Here is a 21,831-nt window from a genome sequence, read left to right as displayed (position 1 = left end):
TATTTGAGCTATTTTGTTTTGTCACAAAATATTATTTTAGGGCTGGATGTGAAATCTGTAATGTTGTATTTCAGACGATAATGTTTTTTTTAAAATCACAGTGTTAATGCATCAAATGATATCACTTTAAAATTCATGTAAAAATTAAAAGTAAATACATACAATATTATTATGTATCCCATTATATATATAGTTTGTATATATATTGTTTACACAAACAGGGAGTAAACATACAAAACATGGTAAAATTTGCCCATTCCCATGTGCAAAAATGATGCAAATCTGTCAGACAAGAGGGCATGTCTCTTCAGATTGCCTCAGATTGTCTTTCAGCTGTAGGCTCTGGGTGGGTTCTGGTGGTGCTGAAAGATAAGTTCATCTTCAGCTTTCTAGGAGAATCCTGAATTTTTTGTTCCAGCATTGACTAGTATTAACAACTGTTCACAATTCCCTTGACATTGACTAAGGTTCCAGTTCCAGCTGAAGAAAAACTGTCCATGATGCTGCCGCCACTGTGCTTTACTGTGGTAATAGTGTTATTTTGGTAATGAGCAGTGTTGGTTTTGCATCAAACATAGCATTTTGTATTATGATTAAAACGCTCAACATTGGTTGAACAATAATCAATTCCCGCATTCTTTTCAGGAATTTGTTTTGTTTTGTTTTTCTTAATAGGAAAACGCTTCGTTTTTGCCCCCACCTAATAGGCCAGAGTCACGTATCCTTAACAACCATCTTTTTATTATATCCCCCTTCTTGTTTGTGCAAGACAATTATTTGTACTCTGAACTGTTTGGACAATTGTCTTGACATAGCTATATTTCTAAAATGCTGTGATACGCCCTTGTCAATATTTCAGGACTGTAACCCTATAAATATTAAGGTTCACGGGGAGCTGGTGAGAGGCAGGGTACACCCTGGACAGGTCACCATTCCCAGTCCTGTATAGATAGATCTTTATTGTAACACTCTGACCACTACATCAGAAAACAACACAAGAACACACGTGGTAAACATTGACGTATCGGTGACGTATACAACCGGCTGCCGTGACGGTTGTATCACTCCCATATGGTCTAGCGGTTAGGATTCCTGGTTTTCACCCAGGCGGCCCGGGTTCGACTCCCGGTATGGGAACGAAAATTTTATTTTTACATATTGGGTTAAAAGCTTATTTGCGTCATATTACAACAGTAGTCATTACCCCTCGTATAACATTTTTCAAATATCACATGGATATGCTTTCCGAGGAAAAACAACATAGACCCCGCCCGTTCAGGAATGATCGTGTATTACTACCCCCATCCCACAACAGCTTGGACATTCCCGGAAGATGCACATTACCACCAGTTGTTTCACCCTGTGCCAAATAAGAGTCAGCGGAGTACAGGCCAACACAGCTAGCGGAAGCGACAATTTTCCTCCGCAAAATTACGCGTTTGAGCCCACTTATTTGCAAATGTACACCTGCGAGTGAGTAACGTTTCATTAAACGCATTTATTGTGTAATCTGTTTGATGTTAAGCTTCCTTCTATGCCATAATATCCCTCATTTTTCGTACTTGTAGGGAGACGGGATATAATGATGAAAATGTAACTTAATTTTTTATGCTGAACCTGTCCTGCCCCCTCAGAGCAGACTGGCGAACTTCCAGGGTGTTACCAAACTTTGTTGTCGGGCCAATTATTTCCCAGGAAAATGTGACTCCTAGGAATTCCCCACGCATCAGCAGCCTGTGTCGGAGAAAACCGCGACCTTGTGTCAGGAAGCAGCAGCGGGAGGGTGAAATCTGACGGCTGCCTAAGCGATGATGTAGCCTTAGCACCGCTCCAGCCTCCCGAGTCCCTCTACAAGGGATTCATTATGTATTTGGACGGTTTTTCCTGAGGAGAGTCGCTGAAGTACCTGTAAAAAGCCTCAGACAGTGTCTCAGTGATGACATCTTCAACCAAAGTAAGTAGAAACCGGATTTAAATACAATGTTTCATGTTGGCGTGACTGTCTGCCGGGACGTTAATTTGGAATAGTCTTTTCTTTTTTTATTGTCTCTGGTCGGGTATGTCATGTGAAGCCCCAAGGCTGATCAAGTTGCTACTAAGAAGATGAGGTTGCAACTGTTGCTGTGAATGCTACAACCCTCTTTGTATACTACAAAAGAAATGTGAGTGAAATCAGGAGATGTTATTAATAACGCCCGGAGCACACCACCCTGGAGGTCTTTCCCCAACACTACTCCATAGATTCCAGCGACTCCCCTTTGTGTCAGTCAGCTGGCATGTGATTGCACTGCGACCACGCAGGAAAGTCTGTGCCCTTCTCATAGCAGTCACAAGTCACAGAAGAATACAGCGGTTGTTTTATCCCCAGTTGTTCATGATTTGAAGGGACTGTTCTGTCATGAGAAATATACAGTTGTGTTGACCAGGTCAGAGACGGCTCCTTGCAAGACTTTTCATTCCTCTTGAACTTTTCCACATTCTGTCACGTTTGCTGACTTAAAGTCGTTAAAGTGTGCTGATTTTATTTTTGGTGATTTATATTGTTCTGAATTGTGTAAGATGTTGTCTCTTTTAAGTGTTGTACTGTAATTTGTGTTGCACTCTGAGTTTCCCATCTGGGACGATAAATGATGACAATGATGACTTTTAGTGTATTACAATAGGCTTTTAGCTGATAGACAAATATGCATTTGTGTGTAATTGTGACCAGATTTTTTCAGATTTTAAGAAATAAAATCCTGAAAAGTGTTCCATGCATTTATTTGTATTCCGCCCCTTTTCTTATATCTCCCATAAATAAAATCAACCCCTAGAAATGAGGGGTAGAAGTGCGAATCTGCAAGTGTGTGAAAGCAACAGACCCGGTCTGCCAAACGTATTGAAATTATTTGACCCAAATCTGGACCCAGTTGAAGGGTCTGAACAGCAACAATAAGTTCACTGTTCCATGTTTGTTTACTTTCTTCTTCTTCTTATTCTGGTGCATTGCCAACACTGAGTGTGCTCCCAGATTTAGACGGCATCGTTAAAACCAAGGAACACACCAGATAGATCAGGGAGAAAGTTACAGAGAAGTTTCAAACAAGGTAGGTTGTAAAGTAATTACTCAAGCTTTGAACTTCTCGCTGTTTGAGTAAGGCACTACTGCAAACCTACCAAGACATGGCTGTTCCTAACTGCGCATCACCCAGAACTCACAGGCCCCCACCATGAAACATGGTAGCTGTGGGGATGTTTTTGTTTTCAGCAAAGACAGGGAAAGCTGGTCATTGTAGAGGGAAAAACCTGTTAGAGGTTTCAAGAGACTTGAGACTTCAGGTCGCTTTCTATTGGGACAGCGGTGCCAAAACAAAAATAACTCCAAAAAAACATTTAGGTTTGTGGTTGAAAGTGGGGAAAAAAAGTTTCCATTATTATCTGAAGTTACAGAGTCAATGTTCCAGCTTTATTGGGCTTAAAAATAAGAAAAAAAAAAATATTAGCAGCAACTGATGACACAAAGTGTGCCACATATTCCACTGAACCATTCCAGGCTGAATATTGTTGACTAAAACGAGAGACAACCAGTGTGGATGAGCCTCAGAAACTTGATTACATCTTGTTGAGCACTAGTATGAATAAGTGCTTGATGTTTTCTACAAATGAATGTCTGCAATGCTGGGCAGGGTTGTGTTTTTTTTCTTACTGTTCATCCATCCTAATCTGTGGGGAGTCAAAATGTTTGCCAGATGTTTACATTTTTGTGCTGAGATGCTTGTATCCTGGGATGGACAAACACGGTCTCATTGGTTGGCCAGAGTTGCTTGCTACAGAGAAGGCAGCCGTGACGCAGAGGGAAGGGAAAAGAGTCACAAAATGTTAGTTTTACCGTCCCAGTAGAGAGAGGACCAGCAGTCCGACCCGTAGGCCCTGCACCGACCCTCCCTTCCGTCTGTCCCTCTGAAGTCTTCCCATGTTCGGAACACTGGCAGAAACCAGTAGATAATTGGGAACTTCAGTCCCCTGAAAAACAATTATCAAGACTTTCCAAATATACTCCAGCATGAAGTCATCCTGTTTGTTTCAGACGTTTGGCCTTGTTTTAGGAACATCTTGCCACACCGCTGCCCACACATTAGCCCCCCCTTTGCTCCATTCCTTTCTACTTTGATAGCTTTCAGTTTGGAGAAAAAGAGCCTCGCTGATACGGACCAGTGGAGTGTGTGTGTATGTTTGTTGAGGCCAAAGCAGTTCCCAGTATTCTGGCACCGTTTTGTCTTTGGTAGCAGTCTGGGCTGCTGAGGATTGTTCGAATGACCAAGGACAACATGGAAAAGCTGCCATTTTCCTCTTTTTCGTGGCAAAGGGCTCCTCAGACATCAGACACCTCTTCTTGCTGAAGATGTACCCGCCTGCCTTAATGGGTCTTGATATCGATTCAACTCTACAAAAAAAAAGAACTGCGCTTTTATCCTATGCAGAAAGCAGCACTCCAGCTCCACAAATGCTTTCAAAGAAGCCTTGCAAGAGATGGGAAAAACTACAGCTTTTTTTTTTTTTAGCCAGTTAGCATGTGTGGTAATGTTTCAAAACAGGTGGACCTCCCTGTTTCTGTTTTCTTTGAGCTACCAGAGTACCCAGAGTCATTTGTTCATCTCACACTTTTAATATGATTATCTGCAACCTCTAATGAAGTAGCTTTAGTTTGGTTATTTAATTCAAAAACTAAAACTCAGATTTTAGATGGATTCATTACAAACAGAGTGATAAATTATTAGCATTTATTTCTGTTCATTTTAAAGACTATGGCTTACAGCTAATGAAACCCCCAAATCAAGTTAGATTATTACATAAGGCCAATTAAAACATTTAACACAGAAATGTTAGGTTATAGCCTACACAACCATGGGGCAGGCTGTCCAGCACATAGTCATTGACACCTTCCACAAGAAGGGTAAGCCTCGAAGGGTAAATGTGATAGGAGCCAGCTGTTTGCAGAACACTCTGTCCAGTCATATTATTGGAAAGTTTAGTGGAAGAAAAAAGTGTGGTTGAAAAAGGTGAAAAAATGCCAAGGATTGTGAAGCAAAGCTCATTCAAGTTTGGAAGAGATAGAGTTAGTGCTTCAAAAGAACCCACACACTGATGTACCCAGGACATTAGCTACACCTGTTGCATTACTTGTATTAGCCCACTTCTGATCAACACACCTGTCTACCAGGGCTTTTTAGAGTCCTTCATGCTTTACTCTGCTGGCAAGTTCTATGGAGATGCTGATTTTATTTTCCAGCAGGACTTGGCACCTGCCCACATAACCAAAAGTACCAATACCTGGCTTAATGACTACAGTATGTTGTTCTTTATTGGCCAGCTAACTCGACAAACCAAACCCCAATGGTGAATCTATGGAGTATTTTGAAGAGGAAGATGAGAGACACTGGAGACAATAATGAAGACAGACTGGGCTTCCTTAACACCTCAGGAGAACCATTGGCTGATCTCATCAATGCCACACCCCATTGAGGCAGTAACTCATACTAAAGGAGACCCAGCCATGTCCTGAGTGCTCATACAGTACAGGTCTTTTTAAAAATTGATCCTATATAATATTTAAATTTTCTGTGAAAGCTATAGTGATTAATCTATATTGTCCATGCCATCAATGTGAAAATAAGTGTCATTTGGCATCTTAAGAATAACCACAAGATGGCAATGTTCATATGCTCTGACTGAACAAACAGTCATGAGATGGCCGAAGCCACAAACCACTTGCAGAACAGCAGGAACTGGCTTGTGAAAAGAGAAATAAAACCCTTAGACTTCCCCTTTCTACATGTAAAAAATACCCTTTGCTGACATTTTTTCTGTTAAGAGCAGGGAGGGAAAGGGTGCAAAGTTCCCTAATTATAGGCTGCTCTTAAACTAGCCCTGGCTTTTTTTTTTACACCTGACTATCACCTTGTCAGATATGTTTGATTGCTAGGCGGCAGCAGCGGCACTGGCAGCAAAGCGTGTGACTGAACATGACGTCAGAGAGAAAGGAGAGAGAAGGGGAAATTCCACCTGTAGCTTCATCTTGCTGCTTGTTTCACAAGCATGTGACACAGACGAGTCATCGAACCTTTGCTGCTCCATCAATCCCTAACTTGTCATGATGTAATCCTGTAGAAACACAGAGGGCTATTTTTAGCTGGAAATAGGTGGAAAACTTGACTTGTATTGTAGATTTAGGGTTGTGATAGTAAGTTTGTTTTGTGAGTTTATGGGGACTTCCCTTCATGGTGAAATAAAATCAGGTGGTGCCACCTTAGTCAGATGTAACAGCTGTCTGTCAGATTCAATCACTAATTCTTTGCCCTTTAGATGAAAGTGCAGATTAATAACTCTCTTATGTCTGTGATGAAAACACAAATCTGCAGCTTAGTAGTATTTGTTCTCTTATTACATTGTTTGAACCCATCTGCTAAAACAAGCCATGGCTCCTGTCTCTTTAAGGGTGACCTGAATTCTAATTGATCGACTTCTGGTACGTCTTCAAAGGGCAGCATCCAGCGCTTGCAGGCTGTACCTGTCATTTGTTTTGTAGGCGTGGCGTGGCGTGTCTGTTTTAGATGACTATATAAAGGAATCTGATGGGCTGGCAGAAGGTCATGTAATTATAACTCCATTCTTTACGCTTCAGTTTTTTACTCTTCCCTTTTGTATTTGTCCACTTTGTTTTGTCTTGTCACCTAAAGATCTTCGCAAAATACCCAATATACATATGTAGGAAACAACATAAGGAAAAGTCACAAACTAAGATGCAGGTATTAAACAAATCTTTGCTGAAATAGGTTGCGTTGCTTATCTGAGGAACACATCACCAGGATGCACTAGGGGGAGGAGTCAAGCCAACAGAGGCAGTGTGATGCTTTGGATAGGGTTCTGGTGAGGAAAAGTGTCTCCTGCCATCCATGTGGATGATACTTTGACATGTTGCTCTTACCAGAGCATTGTTGCAGATCAATTACAAGTTTTCATGGAAACTATGTTGCCTAATGGGAGCGGCCTCTTTCAGCAGGGTAATGCATCTTTTCCACTAATTAGACATGGTTCAGGAATAGTTTGAGGAGTACAACAATGAGCTTTGAGGCCATTGATTGGCCCTCCAGTGGAGTCCATTACTCTCCTGGCCATGGCGGTTTTAGCACCAAAACAGAGACCAAAACACTGTTCTGTTGTTGGTCATAATGTTATTCCTGATTGCAGTTTAATCTCCATTGTTAGCATTGAAAAATGTTTGTCACATGGGTAAAGTTTTTTTTTTTTTTTTTACTTGTAAGTCATTTCTGTCAGCTAAGGACAGGTAACTCAAAATTGGACTATAACAGTTTGGGTTGTGTGGTCCGATAGGTCTCTGTTCCAGCTGCTACATTCAGGTAGGGTCAGAATTTGACAACATGGAAGTTTTGACTCATCATGTCTTGTGTCCATGGTCCATGCTAGTGGTGGTGGTATAATGGTATGGGGGTTTATAGGTTACATCCTACCTGAGTGTTGTTGCTAACTATGTCCATCCCTTTATGATCCTGGTGTGGCCCAGGATAATGCTCCACAAAGCTCAAATCATCTCAAGCTGCTTTCTTGAACATAATTATAACATAATTAATTTATAGGTGTACTCGAACGGCCTCCGGAGTCAGAAGATCCTAATCCAGCAGAGCTCCTTTTGGATCTGGTGGGACTGCAAATTCTCATCATGGATGTACATCATATAAATCTGCAGGAAATGCAAGATGCTATCATGTCTGTATGGACCAAAATCTCTTAGGATGTGACCAACTCCTTCCTAAATTTATACCATGAAGAATTAAGGCAACTCCAAGGGCAAAAAGGGGGTCCAACCTGGTACTAGACGGTCTACCTACTAAAGTGGCCATGGAGTGTGTTCTAATCACATTACTTCAGCATGTTCTCCTTTTAAAGGAAAAAAAATGCTTGATCTTGCCATTGGGTGGGAACAAAACATCTGGATGGTGTCCTGAAACATCTGGCATCTGGACAGTTAGTAAAGAAATCATCTGGCCCTCTTGGAATGTAAAGTGGGGTCTTTGGAGATTAAATTTACAACCTAGAGATGCCATCAAACACCACTCAGTTGGTATCTGGCGAGGTCTAGAGATTGGGAAGGCACCTTTAGACTCTTTGGCACGTTCTTTGAGGCATTCCTAAGGAGTTATTAAAGAAAGATACATTGCTGCAGAGAAGTGCTAAAGCTTAGTAAAGTGCTATGAACTTTATTAAATTCCAACATGCAGGTTTTACCAGCGTTGAACCAAAATTTGTAGTGCCACTCACTTAACCTGTTTGTGGTTGTGCCTTTATGAGGGATTAACAAAAAGATTTCGAAAAATGAGATAACCAGTCTTTGTTCTGCTCAAATGAAAAACTGTAACCCAGCTGCAGGAAAGAGGACTCCTCCTCTTTTTGATCCTAAATGCCTAAAACGCTGCTGAGAGCAAGGAGTGTGTGGTAGGTGCACACAACCAGGCCTTAGTATGTGACTTTGTTTGCAGGGAGGAAACTGTTGGCTGTCTATGCATGCTGACATCATGAGATCCGTTAACCGCATTACTGCGATGTATTTATGGTGCTCGCTGTGGTCCTAGCAGGTCCGCAGCGTATTGCGGTGTATCTCTGATATCCATGTAATCTCATTAAGGAGTGGCTGAGTTTGTAATGTTCTAGGTTGCTGCTTTTTAAAGGCACACAATAGTTTCTCACAAAAATAGCAACTGTGTTTGTCTGCAACTTCAGCACATAATGACATTTCAGCCTGTTATTCTTCGTGCCTGCTCGGAGGTAATGAAGCAGTTGTGAGTGGATCATGAAGGCTTCTCATGAGTCAGCTCAGCGAGGATTTACACTGAGCGTTGTCTGAAGATGCCGCATGATGCTTTTCAGTTCCAACAAATGTAACTAACTCACGCGAGCTAGACAGCTGCTAGAGTTGATAATGAGCTTTAGTAGATTATTATTTTTTTGTATCTGCCGAAATGCAGTTTTGTTCTTTTTTGGGGGGTTCGTTTCAGAGTGACGAGATGTTCTCAGGCTTGCTCGATTATTTAAGGACACGAAGTCAGGATATTATAATCAAGGCCCCTGGTAATAACATATACTCTAAGGATCTCATGACATTTGAGTAATAATGAGCCAGAGCTGAAGCGCTGCTGTAATAAAATGGCCTTTTGTTTGACACACATTGGTGCAAACATCCTTGGCGTGTTAAAGTAATCAAAAAAAAAGCAGACAGTGGAGAAATAAAGTCTTTGTTTCCAATACCTACATGAGAAAAAGCTTGTTGTGATAAATGTCGTAACATAGCGATGTGTCTGACTGACAGCAGCTCAAATGGCCCTCAGAGGTGAGATGTTCACCTTGTGGATTCTTGGCCCGCTCTTTCTCTTTAATTTTTAATGCGCCGCCATCTCCATGTGTGTTTATGTGGAATAAGCAGCTGTCAACCCAATACTACTCATCTGTCTAATCCCTGTTTATCAAAACTGCAGCATGTTGGATGATATGTGAAGAGCTCAGAGGTTTGTTAGAGAACATTAGTAATCAAATGGCATCACAAAAACCAAGGAAAATGCCAGAAATTTAGAGATGTCTTAAGCTTCTAAGACTCACAAGTGGAAAGAGAGTGGCACAACTGCAAACCCACCAAGACATGGTGGTCCTCCAAAACGGACAGGACAGACAGAGGGAGGATTAATCAAAGAAGCAGCACAGGTTGTTGAAAACTCTGGAGGAGCTGGAGAGATTCAAAGCACAAGTGTGAGACTCTCTACAAATGTTGCCCCTTTATGGAAGAGTGACAAGAAGAAACCTATTGCTGCAGGAAATTCATAAGAAGTACTATTTGCAGTTTGCCGCAAGCCATGTAGGCGACACAGAAATTCTGGTTACATGAAACCAAAACTGAACCTTTTGGCCTACAGGCAAAACTCAGCAGAAAACTAACATTGAACATCACCCTTAACACACCATCCCCTATGGTGAAACGTAGTAGTAGTAATAGTAGTTTTACGCTAGAAGGATGGCTATCTTCAGCAGGCATATGAAAGGTGGTTAGAGATGCAGAAAGATGGATGGAGCTAAGTGCATAGCAGTCCTGAAAGAAATCCCGTAAGAGACTTGAAACTGGGATGGAAGTTCACGTTGCAGGAGGACAATGAACCTAAAACATACAGCCAGAGCTACAATGCAAAGGTTAAGGTCAAAGCATATTAGTTCTAAAATCGCCTAGTCAAAGTTCCAACCAAAATTCAATGGAGAACCTGTGGTGAGACTTGAAAGTTTCTGTTCACAATCTGATTGCAAAGCAGACTGTTTAGTAAAAATTGCAAATTGTCAGTTTTTAAATGTGAAAAGGTAGTAGAAACATACCAAGAAGATATACAGCTTTAACTGCACTGAAAGATGGTTTCACAACGTTCTGATTCAGGGAAGCTGAATACAAAATGCATGCCACACTTTCCAGATTTTTGTTTCTAAAAAATTGAAAAAACATTTACCCTTTTCCATCCAATTTGAATGTTATGCAAAATCACATTAAAATAAAAAAAAATAAAAAATAGGGTTGTGGTTGTAGCAAGTAAAATGTTCAAGAGTTTAGCAAGACTTTGTATATCACCTAGAAGTCATTTGCAAATGCATACATTATTCATATTACATATTACCGTGAGGATGGGCAGGTAAGCTGAATGCTGCCGGAGGCATGTGATCTTTGCATCACTCTCTGCTCAAAGGTGCTAATGAATGATTCACATACGATGGGCTGAGCTGCTGCATACTGAATGTGTTGTCTTTTTCCAGCTGTTCCCACACACACAGCTCTTTGTTAGGTCCATATATCTGCAGTCCTGCTACATCAGCACACTGAATCATCTCAGGTCACGGGTAAACTAAGCACAGTCACTGTCCGAGAATGATAAACTGCATCACACCACAAGCTGTCGGCTTGTTGAACAAACAAGCTTGTTGCAACGAAACGTCTGACCCTAACTAGCTGGCATGCTGCTTCACTGCTGTTTGACCTCGCTTACCTTCAATCGTTTACCATAATTCACACTTTAAGTGTTTTCTCATACAGTTTTCTCATACAACATTGAAAGGGCAGCAGCCGTCACACCTTGCAACAGATTCTCAGTGTGGATTTTGACTGGGCCTTCCCAAAACGGGAATCTAAATCACTCCATTGTCCCTCTGGCTTTATATTTATAGTCTCGGGTTTGTTTTCCAGCATCTAATCAGATTTCCTCCTGCACTGACCTACATTTAGCTCCACCCATTTTCGTTTTAACTCTGACCAGCATGATGCTGCCACCACCATGTAGATGATGTGTGTTTAGGGTGAAATCCATTGTTGGGTTTCTCCACACAAAGCATTTTGCACGTTGGCCATGTTGTAAAAAAGTTTGGTTGCCTTTGATAGGGCACCTTCCTCCATATGTTTACTGTGTACCCTGCTTGGCTTGTAGCAAATGGGATTTATTGAACTGTTCCTTTCAATAATTATCTTCTTCACTCTCTATAAAGGCCATAAAGGCCAGGTTAATGAAGTGCATGACAAGCAGTTGTCATGTTGACAGATTATCTCACCAGAGCTGTAAATCTCTGCTGCTCCTCCAGAGTTACCAGTGTCCTCTTGGCTGCTCCTCTAATTAATGCTCTCTTGCAGTTGTGCCATATTCTTTCCATCTTCAGATGATTGATTGAACAGTTTTCTTTGAGTTGTTCAAAGCTTGGCGTGTTGTTTCACAACATAAACCTGTTTTAAACCTCTCCAAAACCTACGTTTATGTAGTGGTACATTTAAAACTGTAAAAAAGAACATGAAATGTGTTGTCTGCTTTATTCTTCCTAATCGTGGATTACTTTATTTTGGGCTTTTGCTTAAGAGATGAAATACAATAAAATACATTGAAGTGTATGGTTGTAAAGGGACAAAATGAGAAATATTTGCCTGTGGCATTGTAGAATAAGCTACTATACCAGGGTGCTTTATTGAAACAGATACTTACGCACAAACTCATTGTCATAATCCTTTATTCTTAATTTGGCACCCAAAAATGGCCCTCATTTGTATTTAACACCAGAGTATTAATACTATGCAGTTAGCTATCAGTTTTTTTCCGTCTGGGGTCACTGGGGACATGTTACAGCAAAGGCGGGCTTTGAGACGTGCTTCTGTTTGTTGATGGCCTCTGTTATTCACAACAAGCACATAAGAGTAACAGGTGACCCTGTTTTCATTCTTTTGCACCAAAAGAAAGGTGTGTCTACTCAGATAGTCTGCATATTCACATGTCTTTGCGCTGATCACATATCAAGGCACTCTCTTTGTCTGCTTTGGTTAATACTCTGTCATAGAGAGAACAAAGTAAGAAGAAAAATGCAGTGTGTGATACTGTACTTTTTGTGGTTTCACACAGAGGTTGTATATCACTTTATTCCATTGACATGTCTCCAGGCAAAAGCAATATGAACATCTTCACTTTTATTGCCGTTTCCCCCCCAACATTGACTCAGATGAGACTTGTGCAAATTGGTGAGTCTGTGTGTGGAATTGCAAAGGATAACTGGAAGCACTCTAAATTGGTGGCAGATAAAGCTTTGGACTTCTTTTCTTGTAGTTGTGAAGAGAAAGATGCAGTATTTATTTCACGTGCATTTTATTGACTTTGGGAATTCCTACCAGATTTGGTTCATTCAGTGTGCCAATCAACCACTGACCCTGAGGCCATTTACATAATAATTTTCTGCTGCATTTACATGATTGTCCAAAATATTCTTGGTATCAATAAGGAGTGTTGTGTTTTTTTGTTTGTTTTTATTTTTCGCAGGAATTTACTTATGTATTATGTCCAAAAAAGATGTGATATTTGATATTTGTGCCAATACATATATTCTTACAACCAAGTTTAAAAAATGTTTGAAACAAATTAAATGAATGAATGATCTTGGCATAATATACTCTATTCAGCATGTGTCCTGTGTTCTAAACAATACAAATTAAATTTTCTCTCTGATTTTTCACCTGACGTTACTACAGCTAGTACATAAGTAAAAACAAATTCTCTAATTCAACAATTGAGTTATTTTCTCTGTAAACATTGGGTTCCTGGAACGCTGGTGGCTCAGTTGTTAGAGGGCACACACCATGTACACAGGCTATAGTCCTTGAAAAGGTTGTTCTGGGTTCGATTCCCTCTCACTCCACCCTGTTTCTTGTCTGGTTACTGTACAATAAAGGCAACAAGTGCTAAAAATACAAAACCTTGGGTTCCTACATATTTTTTTCATGTCAACATTAAACTATTTTCTACATTCAAATTCTTAGAGTTGTCAGTTTTTAGCTAATTATTGATGTTTGAATACAGTGGTTGGGATTTAAACATGTAATCTGTTAGTGGATGGATGGATGGATGGATGGATGGATGGATGGATGGATGGATGGATGGATGGATGGATGGATGGATAGATGGATAGATAGATACTTCATTGGAGAATGTGATGGGTTACAAAATCTATAATCCAAATAATATACTCCATGCTGTATTATATTTTCCCTACTTATTCAGAAATGGAAAATAGTGAAATTCTATACATTTCCATACTGCGTAGGAAGCTAGTAAACAGATAAAATCCTAAACAATTTTAAAAACAATCAGAACCTGATACATAGTTTGAGAGATTTGTCTGTATGTTCTGCAGTAGTTCTTGTTAAATATGATGATGTGCACATTTTGATTTACATGGTTTTCTTATTGGTGCTGTATAAGTTACATTATCTTTCTGCAATGTTGCATTGGCGTCAGGCTTGTTTGACTATAGCAATAAAAACAACAAATGCTTTGGTGTTATTTGTGATAGCCAGGCAGGCAGTTCATATGAATGAATTAACTTTATCTATGCGACACTTTTAATAAATCCTGGTTCAGGTTCAGAGAGTAAATTAGCCAATTTCTGAGCTTCCCATTGAAAGACTGAAAAGACACGGTTGAAACAGTCTCTGCTGCTATTCTTGTACTTCCTCTAAAAAATTAAAGTTTCTGTCTGAATCAAAGGGGTGGATTAGTTAGTTTTAGTTAATATCCGTTAGTTTATGTCAGTATCGGTCCTAGTTCAGACTTCAGGCAGTGTCACGATGGTTTGTAACATGAGAAACATAAGAAATCAGCTTTCTCCTCTTCTTGTTTCCATGGGTTTTTTTATGTTTACATGGTTGTCCAGGATTTTAAGCAGTGCTGCAGTGCATTAGCCGTCAGAGTTTATATCACAGGAATAGCTCCCTTCAAGGCTCTGGGGTTGCCGACAGTATTTCCAAAGACGAAGGCTGATATATGGAGCTTTGTTTGGTGTAACCTTCCTTCTCGTCAACAGATATCAGTTTGCTTTAAAACGAACAGTTGCTTTCGAATGAGAGTTCAAGTGGGCTGAACGAAGGCCAGGAAGATTTGATGGGATGATCTGAGCTTTTGGTGGAGTTTGAGAGGCTGATTTTGGGGGTCTGTAGCAAGCAGACCTACCTGCTCTTTTTTTTTAGTTTAACAGGTTAGTTTGTCTTTAAACGTTGAGCCATGGGTTATTTCTCCACTTTACCAAATTAGGTTTAAGTATAAGTACTTGACTACTGGCTCTGTTATATATATAGTCTGTTCATGCTGTGTGAAGACACACAGAGTGCTCAACACACTCACCACAGACTACCACTTCCTGTTTGCTTAAGTGTCATTCTGATAAAAGATTCGTATCATTTTCTTTACTGTTAACTTAAGTATAGCATGTTTTTTTCTAGTCTGATCACATCTATGACACTCTGCATGTTTTAATAACACCTTGAATGTATCATAGATCAAATCTGTAACTTGTTTGTTAAAAGAGGTTTAGGTAAACACGAAGAAGGAGAGGAAGAGAGACGGCTCTTGCCCTGTAGCGACGAATTTGCTCCTCCTCTAACAGTCAAAAGTTTCAGTTCTTTGTATGTTTTTGTTTGCTTTATGATACTTTTTTACAGAGGCTGTTATTGCATGAATTGTTTATGAATCTCTCACAACCACACACACCGACTCCCCAGACAAAGCCTTTTCTGTAAATTGTAACTTTTTATCTCATAAATGATCAGAAACATGGCCATTGTTGTTTGGTTGAAGTCTAAAGTAAGTGTATACCTGTCCATCTGTTTACTTACACTTCCAGCACTCCTCTGCCTCTGCTGGAGGAACCCGTTTATCATCTTTCTGGCGGTTCTAGGTGTGCCTTCCCTGTTGGTCGTCCCTACTCTTCCCTCCCCCACACTTATCCCTGAAGCTACACTCACCTGAAACCATTTGCATGCTCTTCGCTGATTGGCCAGGTGAAGGCCCTGAGCCTTAGCCCCTCTCTACCAATGGCGACAGTGCTGAGTGACTCATAGGGAGAGAACAAGTTGCTTCACTACAGTTCTGCTTTTTTTTTCCTGTTTCAAACAGCAGCCATTGCATTGTCTTGTTTTTCCCCCCTCCTGTCTAATTTTTTTGTTTTGTCAGTGTGAGAAAGAGGTGTGGGTCTGGCCGCTCCACGGCTTTAGGCACCCTTTCTCCTCATCTGAATACGACTTGGATTATTCCCAGTTTCTCCTTTTTTGTTGTCTGTTTTGGTGTCTCTCTTTCAATGGTCGCTGCGATTGACACTTGTTCAATTGCTAGAATGGATCCTGTCATTCGAATCCAGCGTCTTTGAGGTCAGTTATGAGCAATTCTGGCATAAAGATTCTGTTTTGTTTGATAGTTAAAGCAGTTTTGGTTATGATGTGTGAAGCCAGTCTTTAGAAATTGTTTAGTGTGTGTGTGTGTGTGTATATATATATATATATATATATATATATTTACATCTTATTATCATGTAATGCCATATTTCAGTTTAAATTGCATGTATATTTCGTACCTTAAAGACAGAAAGTAAGTTAATTTGACACCCATGACTTTATGGCAGATCTCAGTAACACACCTTGTCCTGTCAAAGGTCTTTCAAGAGAGCTTTAACGAGTTATTCCAGTTCAACTGAAGAACTTCTCACTTGTTCCACAATTACTTGTATTTCACATCTTAAACATGGAAACATTGAAACAATATTTGCCATTTTATTATCAATGTGTTTTTTTTAAACCTGAAACTTCTCTACTGAAACTTTGTCGACATTTTCCAAATCCGGGTTTCTTATGAAAAAGTACAAAACTTGGCTTTTTGCAGCTGTCATTTTCAGAAACTGATATTTAAGTGGTATGCCTGCCTGTTGCATTTCTTTTACAAGTTGTTGCCTTATAAGGGGTGTTGAAGCAAGGGCGGGAACAGAGTTTTGCAAGCCCCTGGACCAAACCCACATGTGTTTTTCATGGTGTGTTAATCAGTAATTACAGAACAAATTGATTTTAATCTCCTGCTGCCCTCCAAATTGGGCACTGTCCTCAAGGTGAATGTCAAAAGCAGCTTTTGTTTTAGCTGTTTTTGCCTTCACTAGTTCTGTATGTGAAAGTCAGGCATGCACTGCTTCATGCAATAAACCTTAGGTTCACCAGAACAGAATGTTGCTCATCTTGTTATGTGAAAGGAAAGATTTAAACTTTAGTAGTTCACCTTCTGTTTTCTGCATGTAAAAGCTAACTTTCCCTGTGGTGTATTTCTTCATAAATATACATCTTTCTTTGACCCAAAATGATTCTGCTTACCATTTTTGAGTAGTTGTTTCTAAAAGTTGCTTTGTGCAGCAGAGATAAAAACTTGCTTCCTGTTTTACCAGAAACCCAGTCTGCACTTTTGCGCACCACACAAAACATTGTGTGCATGCTGTATCACTGCATAAATGTGTTTGTAGCCTGAGATGCATTCAGACCTAATTTAGTTGGAGACGGCCCTCACAGGCTACTGAGCTTTAGAGCCAAATTTGAACAAAAACGTTAAGTTTTGATCAGATTTGTTTGAATATATGAAAAAAACACCAAATTACAGAATATATATATATATTTGAATTATTTTTAATTTTGAGATAATCATTTTCAGGAAAAGTTCTCTTAATAAATATTTCTTTTTCTACAGTTCAATTATGGTTGTCAGCGCAATTAGCTTTTAACTGGGAAAAAGAGATTATATTAATTCAGTATTTTTATTCTTACACCCAGTAGCATCAGTGTGTGAATGGTTCTGTTGTTGAGCAGCTCTGTGTTTGCATTTGTCCTGAATTTCTCCCCTTTTCCCACCCTGATTTGTATTGTAAATGAGGCTCTCATGCCTCACAGTATGAACTCAGACTGTAGCTGCTGTTTTGCGACACTGTGTGAATCAGAGTCAGGGGGCTGATAAAGAGCAGAAAGAAGTGGGGCAAGGGAATGGATGGCAGTTTCAGGTCGGCTCTTCTTTCAGCACAAAGTCAACAAGTCTTGGCCTGTAATTAGATCATTAGGGCTTGGGCAAGAGGGCCGGGACGTTGCAAGAGGAGGCGGGTTTTATTGTGTTACTACAATTTCAGTGTGCTGAGATATGTAAAAATAGAGGGCTTATTTTGTTTCATGTTCCAGGTAGATACTTTGAAAAGAATAAACACAGAACAAGCTGTGTGTGTTCAGGTAGGACAAACACCAGTTATGATAAATGCATGCAACCAAATATCCAACTTATAAGAAACATATAAACAAGCCTTAATCAAATGTGTTTTGTGTAAACTTAATGAAGTATTAAAATTTAACTCTTATTAACCTGTCTCTTTAGGTCTTCTTTTCACATAAAATCAGATATGAGCAGTTAAAGGGGCTGTTAAAAGGTTATAAGCAGTCAGTATCTTACCTACAGTATGTAATGCGCTTTGTGTCTTAATTTAGTATCAATTAAGATTAGTTGGAGGCAGAAGCCAGCCAAACATCTACTGTATTAAACAAGTACAAACTCAAAAATGCTGCGACCATTTATATAAAAGCTATTTTATGAAAGTGAAACACCTACTGAGATAGCAACATGTGAAGTGTGAAACTATCTAATAATGAAGTGAGGCAGCATAAAAAAATGACTTAAGTGAATGCTGTTTTATCTCAGAAAATCACTCTGACTGCAGAGACTTCAAACGTTCTGTTCTCAGTATGTGTTTCTAACAGGAAGACCATTGGTGGCACACCACCTCCAACCTCAGTTTTCTGTGAAGGTAATCACTGGCTTCCCTGTTAAACATAAACAAATACCTCAATCCAAATGTGACGGCTGAAGGTTTAAACAAGTTGTTTAAGAAGGTGAAAGTTCACTTGTCTTGGTCCTGCTTGGATGAGCTGTTAGCTTCCAGCATCAATCAGTGTGGATTGATACTAATTAAAGACGCCAAGAGAATTATTAAGATATTTATATAATAAGACATTAACTGCTTCAGTTTTAATAAGAACTCACCATCCCTTTAAGACATAAAATAAATCTGGGGAGTCTAGTCCTGTCACATTAGATATAAGAGTTTTAGAAGCTGTAGGTTTTGTCAGTGAATCATTGGAAAGTCCCACAGATGCCATCAGATTATGTTAAATTGTTAATTTGGAGACACAGCGAAGACCTCAGGTTCTTGAGCTATTTCTTTACAAGATTTTCCGGGTAGAACAACCTTGAGTAAAATATTGTATTCAAACCAAAATTTAAATGTACTTATTGTCATGAATATTAAAGATCTTTGTCATTCTGTGCTTTATGGAGAAACAAGCTGATATATAAATAGTTAGTCAGCTAAAAGAGTAGTAGCCTTTGTTCAGTCAGTTGACTGGCAGTGTGCGGCAACAGGTGGGGGAGGGGCTACACTGTATCGCTCTGTGCCTCATGCTGCTGGAGAGAACTCTGCTCACTCTGCCACATCCTGTCACATCTTATTAAAGATACATTAAACTGTTTGGAAAACATTAGACCCTTTAGTTGTTTTGGGCTTTGTATCTGTAGTCCTAAAACAGTGTTCCTTTAAAATAATGATGGATGGTGCTCTTTTAGAGCATGTGAGTGAAAGGTGTAGGTGCCTTCTTTATAGCCTGCAGACTAGCAGTACGCAGCAACAGGTGGGGGAGGGGCAGCTCTGCTTCACTCTGTGGTCTATACAGTCGGAGAAAATATGGTATCTACTGAGCTTTCTTCCATCTCACTAATATGACCCTCAAACCTAAGGAACCATATGTTGGAACATTTTATCTGTGCTAAAACCTTTAATCCCTTGATATTAGCAGCCACCCGATATCTATTGCCATATAAGGTGTTTTGACAGCTCTGCAGAAATGATAGCTTGGTGCCAAGTGTCAGTCTAACATCCATTTAGTGTGAGTATGCAGGTTTTTTGCCTGAGGAACATTGAGTAGGAGGTGAGGAGTTGTCATGCCTTTGGTTATGTTAGGCTGAGGCTGAATAATAGCTAAATAAAATCAAAGCTACAACAATATATCATTTTCCATTCCAATGTTCAGAGTCATAATAGGTTGTTTATCGCAGGTTTCAGTAGTTTTGAAAATATCTGCTCGTTATCAGGTGACTTGTGCTACCACCACTGCCTCTCATCTGCCCCAGTTATCGAGGCAACTTTAGGAAACCATCAGCCACGTAGTGAAACTGTGCGTGCCCTACACTACCCTATTTTTGATCAACCTAGATTGAAAATATTAACTTGAGAGTATACTTTACTTTGCATGTCTCGTGTGGATGTTTTTTTTAGCAGTTATAGTCTCTTCCTGGAATGGATATTGGCCTAAAGGTTGGAGAACTTGTAATGGGAAGTTTGAAAGAAATAAGTCTGGGTGGGGAAAGTTAATGTGTAACTTTCTCTTCTGTTTTAACAGCTACTGTGCCTCTGAGCAAGGCACATTCTGCATTCACTTAGCTTGCCAGTTGTGGATTTGAGCAGTAGGTATATAAAACCCTCCCTTGATAAATAAAATTAAATCGATTGAGCAACAGTCTCTCCGTGTTGCAACCCTCCCATACTTGGAGCATGCTGGGACAGGCTGCCCTTTTCTCAGTAATACACACAGCTGTGAAGAGAGACCTGAAATATGCAGTGTATTTAGATTTTAATCCATGATTTTCCTTGTGAATGTTTCTCTTCAGACATTTTTCCAAAAAATTTAAAGGAATGTTATTTAACACTGGATGTTTTTTTCCTTTTATCTCTGTTTTCAATCTGATCAGAATGGTGACAGAACACTGACGTTATCCTATTGTTAGAAATGATCTGATTCAGGATTTTCCGGATCCTGAGTTGAGTTTTTTTAAAGGCTGATAAAGATGTTTTTGAATCCATAAAAATTTTTTTTAGAAATTCATTGTGGAGTTTATACCTTTGGTTGTATTAAAATGTTCGAAAGTGATTAAAATAAACCTCAGAACAAGCATTTTCAGCCTATGTAGCCATTATGCTACAGAGCTGTTAATCGGTATAATGACTGCAGAGAGTAAAGGAGGGATGTGGGGAACACCGGTCATTCATTATTCATAAGCGAAGCATAACTGTGTGTACAGAGATTACACAGATTGAGAAAAGTTGCACCAAACAGTTGAATTAAATCCTATTTTAGTAAAAAAAAAAAAGAAAAAGCCAAGAACATATGATGGTGACATTTATACCCGGTTTTAATGAATAGAAAGTAGTCGTGTTAGCATTGCCAATTGTAACAGCAGCCTCTATGTTAATCTTCTAGATATATGAAGATTTAGATACATTTTGTATGTCAAAGTATTTCTACATGCTCCTGAGATGTCCAAATTATTTATGCTTCATGACAGATGGGTGTTAAAAGTAAAATATAAAATAAAATAAAGCGAGTGTCTGTGTTCCAGTTAGCTTTTCTGTTGTTGCTTTCCTGTCAAACTCTGGAGATTTCTCCACAGATATTATGGTGACAATAACTAGCAATGCTCTACATGTTTGCATAACACACAGCCAACATTCATCAATTCCTCCTTTTTGACACGGAAATATCTGAAGAAGGTGGTGCTACGCAGTGGAGTACTCTCTGTACCACTGAACTGTCTATTCACAGTGGGTTTACACAACAGGCGTTTGTTGTATTTTTAAACTTTAATCTGCAAAATTTAAGGAATATAGATCTGTTAATATATTAGAAACATTTGTTTATAAACAGCCTTTAAAATAGGTAAAATTATGGGGGTTTGACGGCTTAAACCTTCAGTGAAAGACCATGCTGTCTGGATCAGTGGAGGGCTGGTGGGCTCTGCCGATACTGGATCAGATGTGTCCCATCTCTACTTGTAGTGTAATAAAAGCAGAATCCTTTCTTTACCTTTTAGAGCATACTAACTAGTGAAGATGTTTGGATTAAATGTTCACTTTAACATCTTGAATTGACATTCTTAAATCCATCAATAGATGTAAGAAATAAAGGACTTGTTGTTTGGCTGATTACATCAATTAGGCTGAAATTCAGAGAAAGGTTTTATGGTTCTAGACGAAGATGGGGGGTGAGGGAATAGTTCATAAATGAGATATGTAGGGCATGGAAACACACCTTTTGTTACGTCTTGTGGTTATGTAATGCTTATGTGAGAACAAAGTCTTCCATCATGGCTGCAGCCCTAACCCTGACACTAATCTAAAGTGTCTAGGTACAATTAAGTGGCACTTTGAATTGGGTATTGTACTGATCTTAGTTTTAATCTAAAGCATTTACTTAAAGGGAAGCAGTTTTAGCATGGATCCTGGTAGTCTTTCTGTCAGTTATGCTAAAAAGAGAAACGTGAAAGCAAATTTCTTCTTGGTTAAGCTGCAAATCATGTGCATGGACAGGAATAATCACAATACAGACAAGTTTCC

General features: G+C 39.5%; 1 protein-coding gene and 1 non-coding gene across 4 annotated transcripts in view; both read left to right on the top strand.

The window, feature by feature from the left end:
- Positions 1-1,065: 1,065 nt before the first annotated feature.
- trnae-uuc lies at positions 1,066-1,137 on the top strand. The gene has a single exon. It is a non-coding gene; the product is annotated as a tRNA-Glu (tRNA).
- Positions 1,138-1,320: 183 nt separating this feature from the next.
- Positions 1,321-21,831, top strand: part of elf1 (E74-like ETS transcription factor 1) — a 54,452-nt gene continuing 33,941 nt past the window's right edge. Inside the window, exons 1-2 of one of the 3 annotated variants that reach the window (XM_047353648.1) lie at positions 1,321-1,473; positions 1,635-1,954. The gene's annotated coding sequence lies outside the window, so the exon portion shown is untranslated. Of the gene's footprint in view, positions 1,474-1,634; positions 1,955-15,492; positions 15,746-21,831 lie in introns of those variants that run through there. The other 2 variants (XM_047353650.1, XM_047353649.1) reach the window with 2 other exon arrangements.

Source organism: Girardinichthys multiradiatus, chromosome 23 (assembly GCF_021462225.1).
Source record: "Girardinichthys multiradiatus isolate DD_20200921_A chromosome 23, DD_fGirMul_XY1, whole genome shotgun sequence".
NCBI classification, from domain to species: Eukaryota; Metazoa; Chordata; class Actinopteri; order Cyprinodontiformes; family Goodeidae; genus Girardinichthys; species Girardinichthys multiradiatus.
The sequence above is the reverse complement of the archived record's forward strand: the minus strand, read 5'-3'. Positions and strand labels throughout refer to the sequence as shown.